The 9,123-nt window shown below is 38.5% G+C and overlaps 1 long non-coding RNA gene across 4 annotated transcripts in view; it reads right to left on the bottom strand.

Annotated features, from left to right (window-relative positions):
• LOC309664984 overlaps window positions 1-9,123 on the bottom strand; it is a 152,702-nt gene that overhangs the window by 113,490 nt on the left and 30,089 nt on the right. The gene's annotated exons all lie outside the window — the stretch shown is intronic.

Raw genomic sequence — 9,123 nt, 5'->3', positions numbered from 1 at the left:
AGCCTGCTACACCATATGACCTCGTTTGAATTGTTACTGACCTGCATTTTACACATGAAGAAACCAGGGCTCAGGAACATTAAAACTCGCCCAAAGTTGGGCTCCTGTTCTGCTACTTCTTTACTAAAGCAAGATTTATTAGTGACTAGTCTATGCAAATCTGTAACAAAGGCTTTTGCAGTAGGAAAACCAAAAACACATTGCACTGTGGAAAAAACTCTTAACGATAGAACAATATAAACAAATGCTAAATGAGTATTTAAAATATAGTCCTTTTTCAAAAATAAATTATTTTTTAGTCCAGTGGAAATTTTTAAGTGGGGTAGGTCAGTACCAGTGAAAAAATAAATCGTGTGTGTGTATATGTATCTCTTGCTTCTAATGAAAGTTTCGTTGTCCCTCATTTACCTAGAACCCAGTTAAGTGGTGCGCTCTCCTATCTGGGACACAACGTAAAATTTAAAGAAGTATTTAATTGGGCTGTGGTAACATGCAAATGGAAATTAGGGACTGTGCTCTTAATCTTTTCCTTGTGCAGCCTTTCAGGCCTGTTTACTTCTATTTACGTACAATTCTAACTGGTTTAATTATTTAGATTCTGAGACCCTGGGAGATTCCCATTTAAGGCAGCAAAAAGACTGCAAGCACAAGAACAGCAGCTGGGGGAGGAATAAAAATCATGCTCTGGGCTTCCCTGGTGGCGCAGTGGTTGAGAATCCGCCTGCCAATGTAGGGGACACGGGTTCGAGCCCTGGTCTGGGAAGATCCCACATGCCACGGAGCAACTGGGCCCGTGAGCCACAACTACTGAGCCTGCGCGTATGGAGCTTGTGCTCCGCAACAAGAGAGGCCGCGGTAGTGAGAGGCCTGTGCACCGCGATGAAGAGTGGCCCCCGCTCACCACAACTAGAGAAAGCCCTTGCACAGAAACAAAGACCCAACACAGCCATAAATAAATAAATAAATAAATAAATAATAAAATTTAAAAAAAAAAATCATGCTCTGACAAGCAAACTGGAAAAGCACCATGGTGTGCGGCCAGTGCCCCCCATACCTCGGACCCTGGGAGCATCATCTCACCTATGGTATCACCCGTATTAAGGATGAATTCTCAGGAAAACATTGTAAATGTTCAGTATTATTTAGCATAATAATGTTAAGGGGGCAAGAAAATATATTACATAATTTTAGAAAGCGTTCTATTATGTTTCGCTTCCTGAGTGGATAGACCCTTTGCCACTAGAAAATAAATCTATCCAGAATGATTTATTTACCTCTTTGTGAAGATACAGAAAAGCACTGGGGTATGTAAAAGAGAGCCTGAGTTTTTTTGTTTTTTTTTTTAAATCAGAGTTTTAAAAATTTGATCCAAACTCTGCCACTTAACTTGTTTGTTGACACTAGCCTCAGTTTTCTTGTCTGTAAAATGGAGAACCTAACCTGTGGCACCTGGGCCATGTGCAAAGCAAGCACATGACAAATACTATCACGTGCGCAGCATAATTTCGTATTCAGATTTGGGATTTTCCCCCAAAGTATGATTTATGACATCCTCTACTCAACCTCAAACTTAGTCAAAACACTTATTTTGGTTATCTTGGTGATGGATTCTGATTCCCTGGAACAATTTTTCTTGCCCCTTACAGTACTTGTATTTTACTCCATCTTCTGCATAGCTTCTAAAACTAATAAGCCAACCTTATGTTTGACAGTTTGTATTAAATAATAGGTTTATCATAGGTTTCTCAAGCTATACCTGACTCGATATTCTAATAAACCTCATTGCTACTTCTGAAGAAAGACCCCTGTTCATACATGTGAAGTCTGTGTGGATTGGCTATACACGGTTGCCAAGGAAAGCGGACTTCATACCTCCAAGGTACACGCTAAGATTAATTTTAGGTCATGTCCAGTTGAATTCTTGGCGTGGATTTATCTTTTGCAAATGAAAACAGCTACATACCAGAAAAAGAAGGAGGGGCACAGGTATGAAATTTCATAGAAATTTACCCTGCTGTTCAAAACTATGACTTCATGACTGTCTTTCTGTGTACACTACTATTAGAGTAAGAAATGGCTTCAGATCCTTGGCTTGACTTAATTAACCATGACATTTTAAAGATCCCAATTAGTGGCCCCTGGGAATTTATAAAACTGAGCTCACTTATATCCTGATGTTTGCTACAGAAACAATCTGAGCTCACCTGGTCCAGTTTCTCTGGATGTATTATTTAAGATAAAATGTTTCAGCTCTCAACAAACTGGGTATAGAGGGAATATACCTCAACATAACAAAGGCCATATATGACAAGCCCATAGCTAACATATTCAAGAGTGAAACGCTAAGAGCTTTTCCTCTAAGATCAGGAACAAGACAAGGATGCCCACTCTCTCCACTTTTATTTAACATAATATTAGAAGTCCTAGCCAGAGCAATTAGGCAAGAAAAAAAGAAAAGGCATCCGAACCAGAAAGGAAGAAGTAAAGCTGTCACTATTTGCAGATGGCATGATATTATAGATACAAAACCCTAAAGACTCCACCAAAAAACTGTTAGAACTAATAAACCATTTCAGTAAAGCTGCAGGATACAAAATCAATATGAAAAAATCAGTTGTGTTTCTAAACACCAACAATGAACTATCAGAAAGAGAAATTAAGAAAGCAATCACATTTACAATTGCATCAAAAAGAAATAAAATGCTTAGGAATAAACTGAATCAAGGTGAATGATCTGTATACTGAAAACTTTTAGACATTGATGAAAGAAATTGAAGAAAATACACATACATGAAAAGGTATTTTATGTTCATGGATTGGATGAATTAATATTGTTAAAATGTCTACAGTACTCAAAGTGACCTACAGTTTCAATGCAATTCCTATAAAAATTCCAATGGCGTTTTTCACAGAAATAGAATAAACAATCCTAAAATTTGTGTGGAACTACAAAAGACCCTGAATAGCCAAAGCAATCTTGAGAAAGAAGAACAAAGCAAGAGGCATAACACTTCCTAATTTCAAACTGTACTACAAAGCAATCAAAACTGTATGGTATTGACGTAACAGAGACACATAGATCAATGGAACAGAATTGAGAGCCCAGAAATAAGCCACCACATATTTGGCCAATTAATTTACAATAAAGGAGCCAAGAATATACAATAGGAAAAGGATAGTCTCTTAAATAAATGGTATTGCAAAAACTGGACAGCCACATGCAGAAGAATGAAAGTGTACACCATACACCAAAAAAAGAATGAAAGTCTTACACCACACAAAAACAACTCAAAATGGATTAAATAACTGAACCTAAGACCTCAAACTATAAGACTCCTAGAAGAAAACATAGGCAGTAAGCTCCTTGACATTAGTCTTGGTGATGATTTTTTTGGATTTGACACTAAAAGGTAACAAAAGTAAAAAACAAATGGGACCACATCAAACTAAAAAGCTTCTACACAGCAAAGGAGAAGAAAATATTTGCAAACCACTTATCTGATAAGGGGTTCATATCCAAAATATACAAGGAACTCATACAACTCAATAGCAAAAAGTAAATAATGCAATTAAAAATTGGCAAAGGACTTAAGTAGACTTTTTTCCAAAGAAGGCATGAAAATGACCACAAGGTCCATGAAACGGTGCTCAACATACTAATCATCATAAAAATGAATATTAAAACCACAATGAGATATTACATCATACCTGTTAGAAGGGCTCTCATCAGAAAGACAAGAGATAACAAATGCTGGTGAGTATGTCAAGAAAAGGAATTCCTTGTACACTACTGGTGAGATTGTAAATTGGTACAGTCACCATGGAAAACAATACGGAGGTGCCTCAAGAAATTAAAAATAGAATTACCACATGATCCATCAATCCTACTTTTGGGGATATATCCAAAGGAAACAAAACTGTTATCTCAAAGAAATATATGCCCTTTATACTCATTGCAGCGTTATTTACAATAGCCAAGATATAGAAACAACCTCAGGGTCTGTTGATGGATGAATGGATAAAGAAAATGTGAGATATATCTATAGCTATATCTTTACTTAGATATAGATATAATGAAATATTTATCAGCCTTAAGAAAAGAAGAAAATCTTGTCATTTTCAACAATATGGATAAACCTGGAGGGCATTACACTAAGTAAAAGAAGCCATACAGAGAAAGACAAATACTGCATGGTATCACTTATATGTGAAATCTAAAAATAAATAAATGAATACATACGTTTTTTTTAAAAAGTCAAACTCATAGAAACAGTAGAAAAGTGGTTGCCAGGGACTGCGGGGTAGGAGAAATGGCATGATATTGGTAAAAGGGTACAAACTTTCAGCAATTAAAAACAAAATAGAATGTTTCTATTCTTATATAAGAGAGATAATCATCCAGAACCAGAGAGTTTAAGCCAATAAACCAGAACAGATTTTTTGAGCTGTCTACTGAAGACTTATTTAAACTGTTGAGGAAAACACCTGTACCCAACAGGAAAATTGGCTCGCAAGGACTTTCTTCTGCTCTAAAAAGAAAAGTCAGGCCCGTTGAGGCTCTATCCAGTTAGAAATATTAATGCAAGACAAGCCTCTATTTCCACTTGTGTTTCTATGATATGTGGGAGCATTGGTAATGCCACATCTTGACCCCAAAGTTTTTAGCTCCAATTTCTGCCATGTTAAGTGGAAAAGTAGTTAAATTATATAGAAAGATAAAAGAGTGCCACTGCCCAGTTACATTAACTTCCTACCCCTTCCTTCAATGCTGAGATTTTTCCAAAAGAAAGTGAATGAAATAAAACCAGAAGAGAAAGAAAAGTTTAAAATCTCCAAGGTTCAAAAGTAATAGAAGTAAATGAATTTAGAGTCAGGGTTGCTGTGTAAGGCTGCCCAGGCTGTGCACTGCACAACTCTCAGCATTACTATTTATGAAGATTACAACAGCCACAATGTGATGTGAATGGTGCCACCTAGAACTGTGCAAACTGTTCACAGCATATCCACCTGATCCTGCTGGAATTCATTTTGCCAGTTTATCAGCAGTTCTCCTCAAATGCTTCACCAAACATTCCTAAAATCTGCCCTCCTACCCACCCCTAATTCAGGTCTACATCATTTCTTACCTGTATTATTGCAGAAGCTTTCTTGCTTCCACCTCCCTCCCTTTCTTTTAGCTCATCACCCATGCTGCCTCCAGAGTGAGCTTCCAAAAGTATAAATATGATCTTTACCTCTATAAAACCTTAGCAGGACCAGGTCAGACAAGACCAAGTCCAAGTATCATAGCATAAAAAGTGAACTTCCCTGACCTAACCCTGCACTGACATCACAGTATAATTAAGCTTTTCTCACCCTTCGCTCTCAACATTTGGCTACAAGTCCAAATCCCCAGCTCCCTAAAGACGCTACGCTGTTTCACATGGTTCTGAGACTTGGCCAGCACTGAATCCATTTTTGTCCTTATTATCCACTTTTCTGCTTGGGGTATTCATTTTACCTGAAAAATGTTCTCGGCACAACCTTGCTGACCCTTTCCGCACTCAGCCTCTTGACCTGGACACCATTGATTGTTCCATAATCTCACAGCACCTCGTTTCTCCTTCCCAGCACTGATGGCAATGGGAATTCACTAGTCTAGAATTTTTCACTTCTCCTGGACTATACACTCCATGAGGACAGAACTTCATCTCCCCCATTTACTGCTGTGGCTCCAGCATCTAGCACAGTTCCTTGCATACAACAAGAGCTCCATAAATGTCAAATAAATGTGTTGTTATTATGTGTTTACCAGTACAGCCCAAGTAAAGTTCAAATAAACACAGCTGCTGAAGTGTTAACAAGAAATATAAATTTTACAGAAAAATGGTTGGGGGGGTGTCAACTGAGGGTGTAGAGGAGGGGAAAAATCCCTTTCCTCTACCCATTTTAGATTGTTCAGCTGGGGGGCTATAAATTAGACTGGTAAGAGACAAATTAAGCGGAGAAAACAAACAGAAGTTTATTAACATGTGCATTGCACACGGATTCACAGGTATTGAGTACTCAGTATTGAGTAACTCAAGTGGATGGTTGGGATTTGGGCTTAATATACCAATTTAGGTTAAACAAAGGCAAAAGGGTTTTGGGTGGCTTTTGAGCATGTTAGGGAAGTAATGGGAAAGTGACCAGGAGAAGTATGATAAACAAGGGCTGTTTAGTAATGTTTGTTATGCAGATTTAAGTTGCTGCCCTCTGCATTGGTAAGAACTGTGAAGAGTCCTCCTCTTCCTGGCAAAGGGGAGGGAGATAGCTCTACAAATGGAAATTTCCTTTATAAATGTAAATTTCCGTGGAGGGGAGTAAGAGGACATGGAGCTCACCTCCTATACATCAAAAATATATCTACATACAGAGCATTCTCACTGAAAACAAACTGAAGATGGTCAGAAAGACTCTTGCACAACCAGGGCTATAAGAAAGATTCACACAGAATTGGGTAGGAAGGGAAGAGAAGTGATAAGGTCAGGACATGCACCCCTGGGAGGGGACACAGAGGAGGAGGGTGATTATACAGTCTCGGAGATCCTCCCTAGGAAACAAGTAGCTCGAGCCACATATTGAATGTCCCAGGCCTGGGTTCCAACACAGGGAAGACAAATCCCCGTAGCTGGTTTGAAAACCAATGGGACTAACAGGAGGGCTGTAAGAAACCTGGACTCTGCTCGTGAAGAGCACACACACATTTGCTCACTCCCAACACAAGGCAGAGGAAGCAGATTGAAACTACCGGGGACTCTGGCCGTTCTCCCATGACCACCCCAGCATGTGCACCAGCCTGAGCTGAGCACCCACTCCAGCCCCTGTTGCTCCATAGCACAGCTCAACACCAGCCTGAGGGCGGCAGCCAAGGGGAGCCATTGCTGGCATTACAGAGGCAGCAAATCAGGAGAGGTCCAGGGCACTGACTGGGGCTAGGACCACCACAGCCCGCTCCCCTACCCACGCCAAGTGCCCACTCAAGCCCCACTTGCTCCAGCACTGCTCCCTTTTGGAGTGAGGGTGCCAGTACTGGGTAGTGCACATTAAGAGGGAATGGAACCAGCTCAGACCCAGCCCTCAGAGCTTTTGCTCCAGTAACTTGTGACCCACCCCTGCCCCCAATAGGGTGGTGCTGGCCACTGAGCAGAGTAGAAGCCCCACACACCTGGCTCTGGCTCTAGCCCCTCCATCTCCAGCCTCACTTCCTACCAAGATGAGAGTTGCCGGCACACTCTGTGGGGAAGACATGACTCATTCTCACATCAGATCAAGCTCTACCACCAAAGCCACTGGGCACTCACAGACTGTACAGGGACACTCCCACACAAGAACATCCCTTCAAGACCTAAATAGGTAACTATTTCACCTGATTTCATAGAGAAATTAGGCAAAATGAGAAGACAGGGGAATTTTTTTCAAATGAAAGAACAAGAGAAAATCTCTGAAAGAACTAATGAAACAGAAATAAATAATTTACCAGATAAGAGTTCAAAGCATTAGTAATAAGAATGCTAACTGTATTAGGGAAAAGAATAGATGAACACAGTGAGAATGCTAACAAGGAACTAGAAAATGAAAAAAAAAAAAAAAACCAGTCAAAACTGAAGAATACAATAACTGAAATGAAAAACACACTAAAATAAATTAATAGGAGGCTAGGTGATACAGAAGAATGTATAAGTGATCTGGAAGATAGAATAATGGAAATAATCCAATCAGAACAAAAAAAAACCCACAAATTTTTAAAAATGAGAATAGTTTAAGGGACCTCTGGGACAACATGAAGCATACCAACATTCACATTATAGGAATCACAGAAGGAGAAGACCCAGAGAAAAGGATCAAAAATGTATTTGATGAAATTATGGCTGAAAACTTCCTGAACCTGAAGAAGATATCCATGTACGGGAAGCACAGAGGGTCCCAAACAAGATGAACCCAAACAGACCCACACAAAAACATATCATAATTAAAATGGCAAAAGTTGAGGATAAAGAGAAAAATTCTGAAGGCAACAAGAGAAAAACAAAGACTCAGATACAAGGAAACTCCCACAAGGCTATTAACTGATTTGTCTGCAGAAACTTTGCAGGCCAGAAGGGAGTGGCATGATTTATTTAAAGTGCTGTATGGGGAAATTCTGCAACCTAGGACACTCTACACAGCAAGATAATTATTTAGAATTAAAGGAGAAATAAAGAACTTCTCAGATAAGCAAAAACGAAAAGATTTCATCAATACTAAACCTACCCTAAAAGAAATGTTAAAGGGTCTTCTGTAAGTGGAAAAGAAAAGGCTATAACAAGAGTGAGAGTCTATAGGAAAGGAAAAATCTCACTAGTAAAGGCACATATACAGTAAAGTCTGTAGATCAACCACTTAAATAAGCTATTACAAAGACAAAAAAAATTGTAAAATCAACTATAACTACAATAAACAGTGAAAGGATAATATGAAGATATCAAATATGACAGCAAAAACACAAAATGTGGCAGAGGGGAGTAAAAAAAAGGTAGATCTTTTAGGATGTGTTTGAACTTAAATGACTAACAGTTTAAAACAAGTAGACAAAGTTATAGGTCTTAGTAATAAGAATGCTTATACTTATTATAATAAGTAATAAGAACATATACAAACCATGTGGTAACCAATAATCAAAAACCTACAATAGATATACAAAAACTAGAGAGCATACCACTGCAGCAAATAATCAAGCCACAAGTGATGAAACTAAAAGAAGAAAAGGACAGAGAAGAACTATAAAAAGAACCAGAAAACAAGTAACAAAATGGCAATAAGTAAATACCTATAAATAATCTCTTTAAATGTTAATGGACTAAATGCTCCAATCAAAAGACATAGAGTGGCTGATTGGATAAAAAAAACATGACTCATCTATTTGCGCTTACAAGAGATTCACTTCAGAGCTAAAGACACCAAGAGACTGAAAGTAAGAGGATGGAAAAAGATATTTCATGCAAATGAAAATGACAAGAAAGCAGGGGTAGCAATACTCATATCAGACAAAATAGACTTTAAAATAAAGTCTATAACAAGTAACAAAGAAAGGCATTATATAATGATAAAGGGATCCATACAAGA

This window comes from Balaenoptera physalus, assembly GCF_965194825.1.
Source record: "Balaenoptera physalus genome assembly, chromosome: 7".
Lineage (NCBI taxonomy): Eukaryota > Metazoa > Chordata > Mammalia > Artiodactyla > Balaenopteridae > Balaenoptera > Balaenoptera physalus.
Note: the sequence above shows the minus strand (reverse complement) of the source record. Positions and strands in the feature narration are given on the sequence as shown.